The 18,797-nt window shown below is 39.7% G+C and overlaps 1 protein-coding gene across 1 annotated transcript in view; it reads right to left on the reverse strand.

The window, feature by feature from the left end:
• Positions 1–18,797, reverse strand: part of LOC114691799 (ATP-binding cassette sub-family G member 3-like) — a 78,427-nt gene extending 59,630 nt beyond the window's left edge. The window contains exon 1 of the mRNA XM_037209250.1: positions 18,423–18,797. The gene's annotated coding sequence lies outside the window, so the exon portion shown is untranslated. The remainder of the gene's footprint in view (positions 1–18,422) is intronic.

The following is an 18,797-nucleotide window of genomic DNA, read 5'->3' on the forward strand; positions in this document are numbered from 1 at the left end:
CACTCAAGATAGGACACATCCTCCAATGTGTTTCTCCCATAGCCTCACAGCTTTCCATCTTTTCCCTTACGTGGATCTGTGGCTCTTCTTTTATGTTTCTTCGTTAAGAGTTTGCCAGTTTTGGTAGGATCAGATTCCATCCCTGGCGCATGAGCAGGCCTTTTGGAGCCCACTTCTGTGACGGGACACCTTGCACAGCCTTGAGGCAGGGGGAGGGGCTGAGAACTGCCTGTACTAAATGTACCTCCCCATGGGAGGCCTTGCCTTCTTGTAGGAGGGACTAGGCATGGGTTGAGAGAGGGATACTGGAGGGGCAGGAGGAGAGAAGAGGGGGGAATCTTTTGCATGTAAGATGAAAAAAAATTTTCTGAATTAAAAAAGGATAAACAATATAGAGTATGAGTAATGAAGATAATTTTTAAATGGAAATTTTGGAAAAGTTTACAGAAAAAATTTTTAAAATTCAGGAGACAGAATCAACAACAGACTAAATTAACTGAAAGATAAAAATAACAGGGCTTCAAAGACAAGGTTAATGAATTACCACATTCACAGAGGAATAAAGGAAAACTTATGATGACCTCCAGGACATGACAGACAGACCAAACAGGAATGTTTTTATTAGAACATAATGCTGAAATAGAGACTAAAAACACAGAAAACCTATTCAGTGAAGCAACATTGGAAAATGTCCTGTATCTACTGAAAGACTAGGATGTCGTCTAGATACAGAGATAATTTAGACCACCACACAGATATGACGAGAAAATATTCTGTCATATCACACTCATGATAAAATGCAGAGAGTACAGAACAAGGAAAAATGCTGGAAGCCACTAAGAGAAGAGCCAAGTTATTAACAACGAACCTGATTGGCAAACCAGTCAGAACAACAGCACACTCCTAGACAGAAATGCTGAAGGCCAGAGTGTGGAACTATGTATTTTGAGCACTCAAAGAAAAGAACTGACAACCAGTGTGACTACAGCAAATTTGTCCTTTGTAAAGACCTTCAAGATGAGCATAACTAAAGCAATGCTGACCACTGAGGCTGCCGTGAGGAAGACACTCCCAGGAAAATAAAAACACAAAGGAAGAAGACAGAAAGCTACAGTCACAAGAGCTCAGGAGAAAATAACTCCTGCAGTTCTCAGGAATCAACAGTGCTGACTCAGTAAGTGTGCTGGTTAGCTTTTTATCAACTTGACCCACGCTGGAGTCATGTGGGTGGAAGAATCCTCAGCTGAGAAATTGCCTCCATTAGATTGGCAAGTCTGCGGGGCATTTTCTTGATTGATGATTGATGTGGGAGAGTCTAGACTACTTTGGGGTCCTGGGATGTTTAAGAAAGCAGGCTGAGCAAGCCATGAGGAGCAACTCGTAAGCTGTGTTCCTCCGGTGTCTCTGATTCAGTTCCTGCCTGAGTTTCTGCCTTGGCTTCTTTCAGGGATGGATTGTAGAAAGCAAACTGCCAGTGAGTCAGCAAACTTCTAAGATGAGAGAGAAAGAAAAGAATACATAGCAATTGAAGCCAAAATGGAAAATCGAAAGATGAACAGAAGCCCACCAAATTATGGGATTTTGTCTAGTACAAACATTTTAACACTAACCTAAATATAAATGGTGTCAATTCTGGAGTAAAAGATGCACCTGCCAGGCTAAAATGAAAGCAGAAAACAATAACCAACTGCTTATTGCAACAGGAAACTCAACTAGTTGGCAATGTATATGAGACTGAAAGTTCAAGGATTGCTGTGGGATGTTCTGTATGGCAAATGTGTTGCTCTGACTGGTCAATAAATAAAATACTGGTCGGCCAGTGGCTAGGCAGGAAGTATAGGCGGGACTAACAGAGAGGAGAAAAGAAAGAATAGGAAGGCAGAAGGAGTCACTACCAGCCTCTGCCAGGGCAAGCAGAATGTGAAGATGCCGGGAAGCCATGAGCCACGTGGCAAGGTATAGATTTATGGAAATGGATTAATTTAAGATATAAGAACAGTTAGCAAGAAACCTGCCATGGCCATACAGTTTGTAAGCAATATAAGTCTCTGTGTTTACTTGGTTGGGTCTGAGCGGCTGTGGGACTGGCAGGTGACAAAGATTTGTTCTGACTGTGGGCAAGACAGGAAAACTCTTGCTACAAAGGATGGAAAATGGCATTTTAAGCAAACAGACTCCAAAAGCTATACTCCAACCTGACAAAGCAGATATACAACCAAAGTTAGGAAAAATAAAGGTAACTACATATTAATAATTGGAGCAATCTACCACAAACGACTATTAATGTATGTGTAGTGAAAACCAGTATAGGAGACTCCATAAATCAAATCATACTAGACAAATGCAGCTGGATAATATAATTGTGGATGACTTTGGTTTTTTATTTGTTGTTTAATATTCTTTAGTGGTATATTTTTAATCAGAGAAGTCATATCTGTGGATGAATATTTGCTGTTCTGTTCCATAAGTGCTGATGCTTTCTCTGCAGTGTGTGAAGAGTCCTTGGTAGTCTGCCTCTGACCCAGGGCCCTTGGCCTAGACTCTGATTTGCCATGGTAGAGTGAGTGAGTTTGTGTGTATGAAAGCGTGTGTCTGTGAATGTGTGTGTGTGTGTGTGTGTGTGTATCTGTGTCAGTATGTGTGTGACTGTGAGTGTGTGTCTGTATGAGTGCATCTGTATGTGAGTGTGTCTGTGTGTAAATGTATCTGTGTATGAGTGTGTGTGTGTTATTATTTGCTTTGCTTTTTCATTCTCTTTCCTTTTCACTGTTATTTACTTATAATAAGAGCAGTTGTCTCTAGTGAAATTATTTCAATGGTGGTGATACAGTGTTAGAGTTTATTTCTTTTTAAATTTATTTTATTATTTTATGTGTGTTTGCCTGCATATATGTCTGCATATCACATGCATCTCTGGTGCTTGTGGAGGCCAAAGATAGGGTGTTGTATCCCCTGGAACCAGAGTTACAACAGTTGTGAGCTGCCATGTGGGTACTGAAAATTGAACCTTGGTCCTCTAGAAATACAGAGACACTGAACCATCTCTCTAGCTCCTGGAGTTTCTTTCTTCTTGTTAATAATGTATATATTCTGCAATCTGTGGTTTTGGAAAACAGTACTTAGTAAATTTAAGAGGCAGGCAGTTGCTTATGAAGTTACTCTGACTAACTCATGATAGTTGAGTGATGAAATTTCCACATTTTACTCCGTACCCTAGTGTGGGAATCCTAGCTATCCATCTGAAGTGTGTACTGTCCATTTAGAGTTGTTTGGCACATGTGACACTGCTTGAGTATGCTCCCCCTTCAGTGAGAGAAAACTTCTGGAAGCTTCGGGGACCGTGCACACCCTGGGTTCTGCTATTTGTCTGAGTGGCTGCTGAAATGAACAAAGCATGCTTCCTACACTTCCAGGATTGTGGTGGGATTAGGAAGACTAAGGTCAGGCTGAGGACTCTGACTCTGGGGCTCTGTGAAGCAGCACAAACTTGGAGATCATGAGAAGGGAATGGTTGTAGTGAAACTTACTGTCTCCTTTTTCCTGTTTGTGCCTTGGTAGTCCCCACTCCCAACAGTTTTGCCATAAAATCTTCTAGAACTTTCAGATTCTCATAGTTAATAGGAACATATTCCAAATCCAGTGATATATATTTTGATTTTTTTTTATGCATTAAGATTTGATGCCTGTAGCTGAGAGTTTTCCTTTCAGGTCCCGCAAAGGCCCAGCAGTCCCTTAGCCCACTTATAAAATAAACATACAGACGCTTATATTATTTAAACTGCTTGGCCATTAACTCAGGCCTATCATTGTCTAGCTCTTACTCTTATATTCAGCCCATTTCTATTAATGCTTTGCCTCGTGGCTCATGGCTTACTGGTACCTTACATCTTCCTTGTCCTAGCGGTGGCTGCAGTCTCTCTCTTCCTTCCTGTTCCCTCAATTTTCCTCTCTGTTAGTCCCACCTATACTTCCTGCCTGGCTACAGGCCAATCAGTGTTTTATTTATACAGAGCAATATCCACAGCAGATGCCTCAGCATTTTATTAAGAAATGCTATTAGATGTTTGTCTTTAAACTTTACCAACTATCACTTTGCTGACTTATTTTGTTGTTGTTCATTTTTGAAATTGTATTTTAATTACAACATTTCTCCTTCCCTTTCCTCCCTCTGAACAGTTGCATATAGCCCTCCCTGCTCTTCCGCTCTCCTTTAAATGCATAGGTTCTTTTTTCCTAAATTATTATTGAAAGTCTATGCAACCTGTTGAGTACATATAATGATACTTGTATGTATGTTTTCAGGGCTGACCACTTGGTCCTGGACGATCAGTTGTTGTGCTCTTCCCTGGAAAGAACACGTCTCCCACTCCCAGCTTTCCTCACATGCCTGTAGTTCTTTGTGTAGGGACTTTTCTCCATGCAGCTGCCATGTTCATGGCTGTCCTCTTTGCCCATGTTTGGACAGTTGTGTTGATGAGATTTTAGGGGTGTAGTTAGTAAGAATTTCTTGTCAGATTTTCTTGGAACTCCAGCCCCCAAATAATGACATGGAATGTTGTGGGAATTCAATCCACTCAGCCAATGGTATTGGGGTGACAAGACCTAGGGTATGGTCAGGCCTGGTTTCTTGACTGGATAATAACTGAGCAAGAGGGTTGTGTTCTCTCTCTCTCTCTCTCTCTCTCTCTCTCTCTCTCTCTCTCTCTCTCTCTCTCTCAGACATGGAAGTTTTCCTGACACCACAGATCAGTGAGCTGGTGTGGAGCTTTCTTCATCCTTCCCTGGTGGACAAGGACGCAGCAGCACCACCTCATTATGTATTGTGAGTGTGTTATTCCCATTTCACCCATCAGTAAATTATTGATCAGACTTCCATGTGTGATGGTTTATTGTGTACCTCAGTAAAGCTTGCCTGGGGATCTGAGAACAGAGCCAGACACTAGACTAGACATAGAGGCCAGGCAGTGATGGCACACACCCTATGACTTGGGAGGCAGATATCTGTCTAGATCTCTGGGAGTTCAAGGCCACACTGGGCTACATGAGATTAATCCAGTATAAGATAGAGACAGAACCAGGCAGTGGTAGGACACATCTTTAATCCCAGCACTTGAGATCTCATGCCTTTTCCTGGGAGGCACACACCCCTTTAATGCTAGGAAGTGATATCTGGGCACAGAAAGGTATATAAGGTGTAAGGAAACAGGAACTCACTCTCTTTAGACTGAGAATTTTGTAGAGGTAAGCTAGTGGCTGGTGGATCTGCTTCTCTGATTGTTCAGCTTCCACCCCAATATCTAGCTCTGGGTTTGTTTGGTTGGTTTTTTTTTTATTATAAGACTTTTTAATATTCTTGTTACTTTTGGCATCCAACTTGTGGGGCATGAGTTCATGAAAAAGCCACTTGCCTGTGGCCTTGTAGACCTGAGCTACACACAGCTGGAGTGCCTAACCACCTGGCTAAGTTTCTTTTGTAACCTCTCTGCAGCAAACTCCACAGGCCCAGGCTCCAAAACACCAGAATTAGCTGCTTTTTCACATTCTCACATACAAATATCTGCCTCTCTAGTTTCTTCTTTTTTACTTTCTCTGGGCTTCCTCTTCTGGCTGCTGCAACACCATCATCATAATTGTTGTCAGCAGCTTTGGTGAGTCAATTAAGATTTTTTTAACAGGAAGAATTAGTTAAAAGAAGTTTTTTCCCCCACATTTAAAAAATGGGAAACAACATTTTTACAATGGAGAGAATTTGGTCTCTGTGTGATAATACAATTGATGGTTTGAAAATGGCACAATTAAATGAGAGGATAATTAATGTAGATGGGATAGATGTAATGTCAATTATAAATATTATTTGTTTGATCATTTTTGTTAGATCATTTATAAAGTTGGTTAAAATAAAATGTGCCAAGATTAGAAAAACTTGTTAAAGCAGATCATAGAGATATTGAGATCCAGACAAAAGAATTTGAAGGTAAACCAATCTCAGTAATGCATTATACAGTAACCGAAAAACAGCCTAAGTCTTTCAAACAACCAACATTAATCTATGCAGTAACCTTACAGGAACTGCCAAATGCTCAAGGTTGTGTAAGAGCTGACTGGACTCCTGTGCAAATGTTATATTTGATTATATTTAAAGAAGCTATAGTGTCCTGTGGTATGCATTCCCCATTTGTGAAGGAGATGTTAAACTCATGGTCAACATGTAATAGAAATTTCCCTCAAGACTGGAGAGATTTGGTTACAGCTGTCATAGAAGCTGGTCCACAATTAGAATGGAGGACATGGTAGAAAGAGGAGGTTAAGACCATTGAACAACAAAGTAGGGTATGGAAATCTCCCAAGATCAACTTCTTGGAGAGGGAGATTATGCTGTAGAAAGGCAATCTTTAACTTATAACCACACCCTTGCTTTATGCCTAATGGTAGCCTTGAATGCTTGGGACAGAATTGAAGAAGTAGGAAAGAAAATGGAGTCATTTGTAAAAGTTATTCAGCACCCAAAGAAACCTTCACTGATTTCGTACAAAGGCTGTCTTCAGGAGTAAATACAATGATACCGAATTCAGAAGCTAAACAGATAATAATTGAATCTCTGGCTTGGAAAATGCTAATGCACAAGGCAAAAGGGTAATTAGGCCATTAAAGGCAAGATCAGCATCCTTGGAGGAATGGATCTGATATACAGTGAATGTGGAATCTCATGGCCAAGATCATACTTAGAAAGGAGAGGTGGTTTCCAGAGGTTTGAAGAAAAATAGTAATGTCAGATGTTTCAGTTGTAGGAAAAAGGTCACCTAAAGAGAGATTATAAACAAGTTGTTCCTAGAAATAATGGTTTCTCAAGGAATAATCCCAACAGAATGCCCCTCCCTTCTGGATTATGCAGAAGTTGTGGTAAAAACAAACATTGGACTAATAAATGTAGATCAACAAGGGACAGACAAGGGAATCCTTTGCCTTTGAAGTCAGGAAACTCCCTAAGGGGCCTCTAGCAGGCCCCCATGACCATTTCAGTTCAGTCCTTTCCTGTCATTGTGGAAGAAACACCTTCCCAGAGCAATTAAAGGATCTAATGCCTATTGAAAAAACAAAAACAAAACAAACCATACTGTTTTGGAAGATAGAACTGCTTTAGAAAATAAAACAAAAATTTAAGGAGAAGCCATAAATCAAAATCATAAAGATTTGATTTGGAAACTCCACAAAGTTAGGATAGGGGAAGGGATTTATTTTGTCTTTTCAGGAAAATAAAAACAACCATCTTGAGGAATTTAAACACCTTGGGACAAATAAGCATCCAAAGAAGAAGGAAGAATAACCCAGAAAAAAATTATCAAGAAATGGAATAATCTGACCTAATGTAATCTCTGAAGTCTCCAAAAAGATGGTGGGATTCAACAATGATGGTTCCACCTGGACTGTGTTAAAGCCATCAAGCTGACAAACACCACCCAAAAGTTGGATTTGGATGACAAACTGCTCAGGACAATTTCAAGGTGCTGGCTGAGATGATCCAGCCTCACATCCTACTGGAGCAAGGACTTGAGATAAGCCCTGTTTTTTCTCCATTAATAAGAGACTGAAAAACAAATAATATAGCTACCTCTTCCAGGACTTGACAATTGATCCAAAAAGTTTTTTTTTAATATCCCCTAAAGATTACTTTGCCCCCATACAGCAGGAAATAATTTTAAGAGCATTACACCCACATTCCCAAGAGGTGGGATGGGTGGTTTTTGGCCATTCAATGACTTATAGATAATTGTCAATGTTTAGGATGGTTGGTTACAAATTGTTAATTAATAATGGTCAGGAAAAAAGCTAAAGAAAGAAAATTAGATTCAGGGTTCTTGTTTGAAAAAGAAAAAAGAGGATATACATGATAGGTAGGTATTGAATCTACTCTAAAAGGATATAGAAATGATAGTAAAAAAAAGGTAGATTATTGAATCTACTCTGAAAAGAAAAAAGGGAGAATACAGCTATGATAAGATAAAAGGGTAGATTATTGAATCTACTTTTAAAAAGCAAATATTTTACATTGGATTGGATTTTTATATATTGTATACAAATTATGTATATTGATACAAATTTGAGACTTATTTTGTTAGAAAATACTGTGTATATATATATATGTATATATATATATATTTCTAATCTTGTTCAAGATATTGTACCTATATAGCTCATTTAACAATGTAATGCAAATTGCTAAGCCATGCAAGTTATTATTACCAACCAATTAGGATATAAGAAATGCAAGTTAATAATTATTGCAATCAAACTTGTAGTCATATTATGTACATTTTCAAAGACAAACAGAACTATATTTTAATAGCATAGATTCTATTTTGTAACTATGAGACATGTCTGCTCCTGGCAGCACCAATCTACTTCAGAGAAGATGATGGACATCAAAGAAATTCCACATAGAGTTTACCTTCTTTGTGGCAAATTAGTTACTGGGCAAGAAAATGCTCTTGCCTCAGCTGCTGTCCAAATAGACAAGCAGGACACAAAAGAAAGGACTGCAGACCTTGCCAAGCAAGGTAAGAAGGCCTTTTAGAAAATCTTCACACATGAGTCTGTCAGATATGCTAAGCCTGTAAGCTGAAGATGGATGCCCCAACATTGCAGAGAAACCTGGGGTGACTATACAGGTAACCACTTGTTTCTGTCATTTCTCACATATTTGTAAGTAGCTTGCTTATACTTTCTGCTTACTCAGTAATATTATTTCCTTCTCAGATCTCTGTGGGATTTGAAGACTTGATAGTTATAGTTTTCCTTGTTAACAAATTCAGAAAAGAAACTCACTAAGGCGACATAAAGTATTTAAGTTTGAAAGACATCAAAAGATAGTTTTCACCTGGTAATGCACATTAGGATAGAAAGTGAATTAGGTACATTTTGGACTCAACAAATATGATAAACAATGGAGTATTTTCTGTGAATTTGTCAAATGTTAATGGCCTGAACATTGTTAATGTAATTCTTCACATATTATATTTACTTATTACATATGGTTTTTCTTATATTATTTATAAACTTCTTTTATTGTTTTAGACAAAAAAGGGGAAATGTGGTGATATACTGTGTACCCAAATAAACTTGCCTGAAGACCAGAGGACAGAGCCAGGCACTAGATTAGACATAGAGGCCAGACAGTGGTGGCACACACCTTTAATCCTATCACTTGGGAGGCAGAGGTCCATCTGGATCTCTGGGAGTTCAAGGCCACACTGGAATCAGAGAGAGGAAGTGGTGGCACACACCTTTAATCCCAGCACTTGAGATGTTATGCATTTGCTTGGGAAGCACACATGCCTTTAATCCCAGGAAGTGGTGTCTGGGCAGAGAAAAGTATATAAGGAGTGAGGAAACAGGAACTAACTCTCTTTAGACTGAGGATTTCATAGAAGTAAGAACCAGTGGCTGGCTGCTCTGCTTCTCAGATTTTTCAGCTTTCACCCTGATATCTGGCTCTGGGTTTTTTATTATAAGACCTTTAAGATTCATGTTATATCCATGGGTTTTTACTTCACTGGAGACTTATTATTAATTATGAAAGCTTGACTATTAGCTTAGGCTTGTTCCGAATTAGCTCTTATAATTTAAATTAATCCTATTTCTGTTAATCTATGATCTGCCACACGACTTTTTCCTCTCTTCTATTCTGTATGTCTGACTTGCTCAGTGTCTTACTGCCATCCCTCAAACCTAGATTCATAACCCTGACATCCTCTCACTGCTGGGAAATCCAGCCTATGCTCTCCTGCCTAGATGTTGGCTATTCAGCTCTTTATTAAACCAATCAGAAGGCACCTTTCATGCTATGTAATCAAATGGCGCCCAACATTTCCCCTTTTTTGCCTGAATAAAAAAGAAAGGGCTTTAACTCTAAAACAGTAAAACCGTATACAATAAGAACAATTATCAGGTATGGATTACATTCCCAATGTCCAATTCATTTGTCATTAGAAAATTTGGAGAAAATACTCTGTTATCTATCCTATCTTTGTGAGTTCAAAGTTTTATACTTAAACTATTTTCTATCATAAATAGTATTACCAGCCTAAAAATATCTTTTTTGGCCTCAAAACATTTTCTTTGATATACAATGTAAGCTTCTATGTCTCTCAACCTTATACTTTTCTGAATTTTGTAACAAGGAAAACTAACTATAACTATATAGTCTTCAATCCCATAAGAGAGCTAAGAAGGATATAATATTACCTGAGTAAACACTGAAGTGCAAAACAAACAACTTCCAAAGCTGTAGAAATGATAGAAACAGCTGGCAGCCTGGACAGCCACCCAAGTTTCCCCTGCAAAGTTTGGGCATCCATCTTCAGCCTACAGGCCTAAAATATCTAACAGGCTTCTCTATGAAGCAGAAGTTTTTGAAGGACTGTCCTACCTTGTCTTGGCAAAATTCAGCAGTAACCTTCTTTGGTTCCCTGCTTGCCCAATTTGGACAGCATACTATCAGTACTCGAGGCAATGGCAGTTTTAAGACCATGTGCCTACCTAAAATATACTTCTGTTTGATCTCAAAAACATACCTAACACAATTAAAAGTTTGATTCTTATGGGTGACTGACTACTAACCTGCATTTCTTAATTATCCTAAATAGTTTATAATAATAATGTTCAAAAACTAGAACATTACATCATATTTTTAAATAAGCTGCATAGGTACAATAGCTTAAACAAGAGTAGAAACATATATACAGTATGATATAGCAAAAATAACCTTAAATTTGTATCAATAGAGAGCCCACCAGCACCTGATTGGACTAAGAGGTGAGTCTTTATCCTCATACCTGAACACCCCAACCCCTAGGCTTTGGGCCCAGGGCACAAGCTTGTGCCCCCATACCACCACCCATTGCAGTCCCAGTTACAGGCCACTTGGCAGGCAGACCGCCTGCAGACAAGGTTACCACCATCCTCCATCAGACCCTGTAGCCCACAAGCCCCACCTGCCCCAAATCCCACCCACCCTCCAAGACTGCAAATGTTCCCCGAGACAGAGCCTGCCAGTGCCAGATTGGACTAAGAGGTGAGTCTTTGTCTAGGTGGAGCCCAGGGGCACAAACTTGTACCCATTCACCACCACCCATTGCAGTCCCAGTTTCAGGCCAGTTGGCAGGCAGATCTCCTGCAGACAAGTCAGACTACCACCATCCCGCATCAGACCCTGTAACCCACAAGGACCACCTCCCCCAAATCCCACCCACCCTCTGAGACTGCAACTGTTCCCTGAGACAGAGCTCACCAGCACCCGACTGGACTAAGAGGTGAGTCTTTATCCTCATACCCGAACACCCCAGCCCCTAGGCTTTGGGCCCAGGGGCACAGCCCTGCACCCCTACACCACCACCCATTGCAGTCCCAGTTTCAGGCCATTTGGCAGGCAGACCTACTGCAAAGGGGTCAGACTACCGTCATCCCCCACCAGACCCTGTAACCCACAAGCCGCACCCCTCCCAAACCACCCACAAGCCAAGATTGCAGCCACTTCCTGAGACAGAACCCACAAGTGCCAATTGGACTAAGAGCTGCTCCCTGAGACAAAAAGTCCATCAGCACCAATTAGACCAAGAGCTCCCACTGGATCAAGAGTATTGATCAGACCAAGAGAGGTTCCCTCAGACACAGACACTGCTTGCACCAAGTGGAGAAAGAGATGGGTAGATGCCAGTGCAAAAATACAGTCAACAACATAAAAACCAATATGGCTCCATTGGAACCTACATCAGCAAGACCTGAACATCCTAACACAGAAGAAACAGAAGAAATCAACCTTGAAATTGAACTTAAGATGATGATAGAGATCTTTAAAGAGGAAATGAAAAATTCCCTTAAAGAATTCGAGGAAAAATCAATTTATTGGAAGAAATTAGTAAATCCCTTAAAGAAAGTCAAGAGCAAGCAATTAAACAAGTGAGGAAAACAGTTCAACATTTGAAAACTGAAATCAAGACAATAAAGAAGACACAAACTGAGGGAATGCTGGAAGTGGAAAATCTGAGTAAATGAACAGGAACTACAGAAACAAGCATAACCAACAGAATGCAAGAGATGGAAGATCAGATCTCTGGCATTGAAGATACGATAGAGGAAATAGATTCATCAGTCAAAGAAAACACTAAAGCCAACAAAGTCATGATCCAAAATGTCCAGGAAATTTGGGACACCATGAAAAGACCAAACCTAGGAATAATAGGGATAGAAACTCAAAGGCACAGACAATATATTCAACAAAATCAAAGAAGAAAACTTTCCCAACCTAAAGAAGGAAATGCCTATGAAAATACAAGAAGGTTACAGAACACCAAATAGACTGGGTCCAAAAATAAAGTCCCCTCACCACATAATAATCAAACCACTAAACATACAGAATAAAGAAAAAATATTAAGAGCTGCAAAGGAAAAGCCCAAGTGACATATAAAGGCAGACCCATCAGAATAACACCTGACTTCTCAGTGGAGACTCTAAAAGCCAGAAGGTCCTAGACAGATGCTGTGCAGACACTAAGAGACCATGGATGCCAAGCCAGACTATTATACCCATCAAAGGTCTTAATCAAAACAGATGAAGTAAACAAAATATTCCATGATAAAACCAGATAAATAATATCTTTCTACAAATCCAGCCCTGTAGAAAGCACTAGAAAGAAAAATCCAACCTAAGGAAGTTAGATACACCCATGAAAATATAGGCAATAGATAGTCCCACACCAACAAATACGAAAGAAGGGAAACATGGACACTACCATCAAAAAATTAACAGGAGTTAACAATCACTGGTCATTAGTATCCATTAATATCAATGTTCTCAATTCACCTATAAAAAGACACAGGCTAACAGAACGGATATGAAAACAAGATCCATCCTCTGCTACTTACAAGAAACACACCTCAACTTCAAAGACAAACACTACCTCAGAATAAAAGGCTGGGAAATGACTTTCCAATCAAATGGATTTAAGAAGCAAGCTGGGATAGCTATCCTAATATCTAATAAAATAGACTTCAAACTAAAATCAATCAAAAGAGATTGGGAAGGACATTACATATTTATCACAGGGAAAATCTGACAAGATGAAGTCTCAATTCTGAATATGTATGCTCCAAATACAAGGGCACCCACATTTGAAAAGAAAACATTACTAAAGCTTAAATTGCACATCACACCCCATACACTAGTAGTGCGAGACTTCAACACCCCACTCTCACCAATGGACAGGTCTGCCAGACAGAAACTTAACAGAGAAATAAAGGAACTAACAGACATTATAACTCAAATGGACTTAATAGATAACTACAGAATATTCCACCATAACATAAAAGAATATACCTTCTTCTCAGCACCCCATGAAACCTTCTCCAGAATTGATAACATGCTTGGCCACAAAGCAAATCTCAACAGATTAAAAAAAAATTGAAATAACCTCCTGTATCTTATCAGACAGTATGGCTTAAATTTAGATTTCAACAACAAAAAATACAGAAAGCCTACAATCTCATGGAAACTGAATAATGCCCAATTGAATCACCAATGGGTCAAGGAAGAAATAAAGAAAGAAATTAAAGATTTCCTACAATTCAATGAAAACAAATGTACAAAATACCCAAACTTTTGGGACACTATGAAAGCAGTGCTAAGAAGAAAATTCATAGCACTAAATGCCCACATAAAGAAGTTGGAGAAATCTCACACTAGTGACTTAGCAGCACAACTGAAAGCTCTAGGACAAGAAGAAGCAAACTCACCCAGGAGAAACAGATGCCAGGAAATAATCAAATTGAGGGCTGAAATCAATAAAATAGAAACAAAGAGAATAATACAAAGAATCAATGACACAAAGAGTTGGTTCTTTGAGAAAATCAACAAGATAGACAAGCCCTTATCCAAATTAACCAAAAAGCAAAGAGAGACAGCATCTAAATTAACAAAATCAGATATGAAAAGGGAGACATAACAACAATGAGAAAATCCAGAGAATTATTAGGTCATACACTCAAAACCTTTATTCCACAAAATTGGAAAATCTGAAAGAAATGGACAATTTTCTGGATAGATACCACATACCAAAGTCAAAACAAGACCATATAAACTATTTAAATAGACCAATAACCCCTAAGGAAATAAAAGCAGTCATTTAAAGTCTCCCAACCAAAAAAAGCCCAGGATCAGATGGTTTCAGGGCAGAATTCTACCAGATTTTCTTTTTTTTTTTTTTTTTCAGAGCTGAGGACTGAACCCAGGGCCTTGCACTTGGTAGGCAAGCGCTCTACCACTGAGCTAAATCCCCAACTCCTCTACCAGATTTTCAAAGAAGAGCTAATACCAATACTCTTCAAATTGTTCCAAACAATAGAAATAGAAAGAACATTACCAAACTCTTTTCATGAGGTTATAGTTACACTGATGCCCAAAACACACAAAGAAGCAACAAAGAAAGAGAATTACAGACTAATCTCCATCATGAACATTGATGCAAAAATACTCAGTAAAATACTGGCAAACCAAATCCAGGAACACATGAAAAAATTATCCACCATGACCAAGTAGACTTCATGCCAGGGATGCAAGGATGGTTCAACATAAGAAAATCTGTCAATGTAATACACCATATAAAGAAACTGAAAGAAAAAATACCACATGATCATCTCATTAAATGCTGAAAAAGCCCTTGACAAAATCCAACACCCCTTCATGATAAAGGTTCTAGAGAGATCAGAAATACAAGAACATACCTAAACATAATAAGAGCAATTTACAGCAAGCCGGCAGCCAACATCAAATTAAAGGGAGAGAAACTCAAAGTGATTCCACTAAAATCAGGAACAAGACAAGGCTGTCCACTCTCCCCATATTTATTCAATATAGTTCTGGCTAGAGCAATAAGACAACAAAAGGAGATCAAGGGAATACAATTTGGAAAAGAAGAAGTCAAACTTCCACTATTTGCAGACAATATGGTAATATACATAAGTGACCCCAAAAATTCTACCACGGAACTCCTAGAGTTGATAAACTTCTTCAGTAAAGTGGCAGAATACAAGATTAACTCAAAAGAAATCAGTAGCCCTCCTATATACAAATGATAAATGGGTTGAGAAAGAAATATCACCCTTTACAATAGCGACAAATAATATAAAATACCCTGGGGTAACTCTAACTAAGCAAGTGAAAGACCTGTATGATAAGAACTTTAAGTCTCTGAAGAAAGAAATCAAAGATGGTATCATAAAATGGAAAGATCTTGCATGCTCATGGATAGGTAGGATTAACCTAGTAGAAAGGTCGATCTTTTGTAACATAGCAAAGGACACGGTAAATAAGAAAAAAACTACAACCTACAGAAAGGGAAAAGATCTTCACCAACCCCACATCTGACAAAGGGTCATCTCCAAAATAGATAAAGCACTCAAAAAGCTAGACTTCAAAATACTGAACAATCCAATTAAAAAAATGGGCTACAAAGCTTAACAGAGAATTCTCAACAGAAGAATCTCAAATGGTTGAAAGACATTTAAGGAATTGCTCGACATCCTTAGTCATCAGAGAAATGCAAATCAAAACGACTCTGAGATACCATCTTACACCTGTCAGAAGGGCTAAGATCAAAAACACTGAAGACAGCTTATGTTGGAGAGGATGTGGAGCCAGGGGAACACTCTGAAATGGCTCTGAAAACCATCCAGAGTCCAGAAAGGTGGCTCTGCAGGTAAATGTGCTGGCTGCACAATTTTGGAGATCTGAGGTCAATCCAAGAACACCATGAAATCGGGGATACAGTGACATGCCTTTGAAATCCCAACACAGAAGAATCACCTAGCCAGCTAACCTGGAGTACTCAACATAGAAGAAAGTACAGGGGAGATCTCCTCAACAAATTGGAAGAAAGAACTGACTCTGAAAAGTTATCCTGTGATATCCACACACAGTGTAAAACACACACACACACACACACACACACACACACACACACACACACACACACACACACACTGAAAAGTCCCAGAAACACTGTGGGAAAGCATCTCTGGATTTAAATAAGCAGGTTACATTATGAAAATCTGCTTGTATCCTCTGAATATAGCCATAGCCACAGAAGTGTGCACTGTAAGTTGGTGAGGAGTATGATGTAAATCATGCTACAATAAAGCCATTCCTGAAGAGAAAAGGTGTGAAACCAAAGTCATCCAGACTATTATTATCATTTTTTGTTTGTTTCACATCCTGGAGTGAGCTGGGCAATAATCTTCCTGAAGAAGAGATTTTAATTTTCTATGTACCCACCTAGCTTGTGTGTGTGTGTGTGTGTGTGTGTGTGTGTGTGTGTGCAAAATAGATTTTCCAGTTCTCTAATTTACATAATACATCTTAATCCTAATTAATTTCTTCAAGCAGATGATTCTGAGACCTCCTACTTCATATGGTTTTCATATAAAACCAACCTAAAATGAAAAACAGTCAACAGAATGTCCTGGGTGTCCGGAAACCTGCCCTGAGCTGATCATACATTGTGTTCAAATGCACTGAAATGACACATGGTGCTCCCTAAATATATGTGATGTGCCTATAAGGTAAGTACTTACCAAATACTTGAAGAACATGAAATTCACATAACTAATGTAAAATTTTGGTTTGTCTTTAAGTAAGACCTGTTCATCAAGGGTGTCTGTGACAGGTTAAGGAAAATAACAACTACAGTTCATCTTAGCATAGGCTCTGCTGCTGGAATTATGGGATGTTTCTAGGCATAGCCTTGCTTGAGTCTCCTCAGAATCTCAGATTAACACACACAAGAGATGGTCCCTCAAAAGCAAAGGCCAGGAGAAGCTTCTCTGAAAAGCCACTGTTTCCCTTTCTCATTCCTGAGCTTTGAGACTGCTAGACTCCTTCATGATATGGTCTCAAGAATGTATCTTAAGGGGCTGGAGAGATGGCTCAGCAGTTAGGAGCACATACTGTTCCTGCAGAGTTCCTAGGTTCCATTCCCAGTTCCCACACAGGGGACTTCAACTGTCTGCCACTCCAATTCCAGGGGATCCAGTGCCCTCTCTGGCCTCCAGAGGCACCAGGTATCCAAGCAGTGCACTTACGTACAAGCAAGCAAAACACTCATACACAGTAAATAAAAATTAATAAATCACTTAAAATGTAACTCAGTTCAGCTTTGAGGCCCCTGAGTGTATTTATGTCTCTTCTGATGTTCTTTCTCACAATTTTCCATTCTAGTTTGTATTTTATTTTATGAGAGAGTCAGGCAGCCAGACAAGGGCTATGACAGGCTCTCTTAGAGGCCTGCCAGAGACCCGGCCTTCATTTCCATTTTTGGAACTGGCTGGCACTTAGCAAGTGGTTATCTAGAAAACCACAACTTAGGAGCAACTAATTAGCAGGGCCCCACAGTCTTCTGCTATCTAAAGATAGCTTTCCCTAACTCTGCCTCTGGAAAGTCACTAATCACTAGAGCCTCCTACCAATCCTAAGAAACTTTTTATTTAAACCTACCAATCAGACCCTAGTCTAGTCTCTCCTCCCTGAAATTCTCCTAACCTTGCTTAAAAGGAGATTTTCTGGGATGGTCAGACCCCAAAATGTTGATAATTTTTAATAAACTCTCTTTTTGATTGCATACGTGACTGGTGGTCATTCATGGGACTTCTTGCAGACCCTAATGTTGTCCACTCATCATATTTATCCTCCTTCCAAATGCTCCACAGATCCTTAGACACAGTTACCCGCAGAAAAGTTTCTGCATGTGTGTGCATTTTAACACAGATTGATCGAAGAGAACACACTGTTCAAGAGGCATAAGTTAATACCATAGGAAGGACTCTTCTGTGCAAAGACCTAGACCTGGACACATGGTGCTGAATAAACATGTGTTACTTTCAAACATTCTGTGTGTGTAAAACTAGACGAGCAATGACATTTCTAGTATTACACAGGAAAAGAAAGAATATGGCATTATAGATACACAGTCACTGAAAGGTTTATAACCTAGTTATTTTGGCCTTTAATTTTTTTGTCTATTCAAACTTTTTCCACAACTATAAGAGTTGTAAGAGGTTGGTGAACATCTGTATATCAAACTAGAGATTTTTGGACAAATTTTAAATCATGAGAAAAAGAAAAAAGAATAAATTGTCCAAGTCCCTTAAAATAGCAGTGCTAACAAATTCCTTTTGCACTTGCTGTGCTTCATAACTTTTGCCCACCCAGCATCAACTTTATTTACCTTCACATATTTGGAGACCAAAGGTTCTACATCTTCAACCCACCCTAAACACCATACTCTTTACAGACAGGTGACATGACCAGTAGTGTGCATTTCACGCTTGCAAATGAAGCTGCAAAGGATTTCCCAGCCCTGCCTGCCCACACTCACCAGGGTCAGATGCAGGGGCCCAGTCTGCTTGTGCAGGGGATGGGAGGAGAGCTGCAACTTCTCCCCGAGGCTCTGGCTTCTGCCCCTCAGCGTCCTGGAGCCTCTGCTTCTGGGCCACCTTTGCTGCCCTCCTTCAGGGGTGGTGACATGGGTGGCTTGCAAAGATAAGAGAGGAGGAAGCAGGCCAGGATGCCATGGGGTGTGGGAGGATGCCTGGGGTCAGGGCAGGGGATGAGGTAGGGGCACACTACAATGGGGGAGGGGGCCCTGGAATTGGTTCACCATGGGGTCAGGGTGCTGTGGGGCACTGGGGTTGGTGTGCCCAGGCTCAGGGTGAGCTTCCAGCGAGCTGGGCAGTCTGCACTGCTCACTAGG

The sequence above is a fragment of the Peromyscus leucopus genome, chromosome 10 (genome assembly GCF_004664715.2).
Source record: "Peromyscus leucopus breed LL Stock chromosome 10, UCI_PerLeu_2.1, whole genome shotgun sequence".
Lineage (NCBI taxonomy): Eukaryota > Metazoa > Chordata > Mammalia > Rodentia > Cricetidae > Peromyscus > Peromyscus leucopus.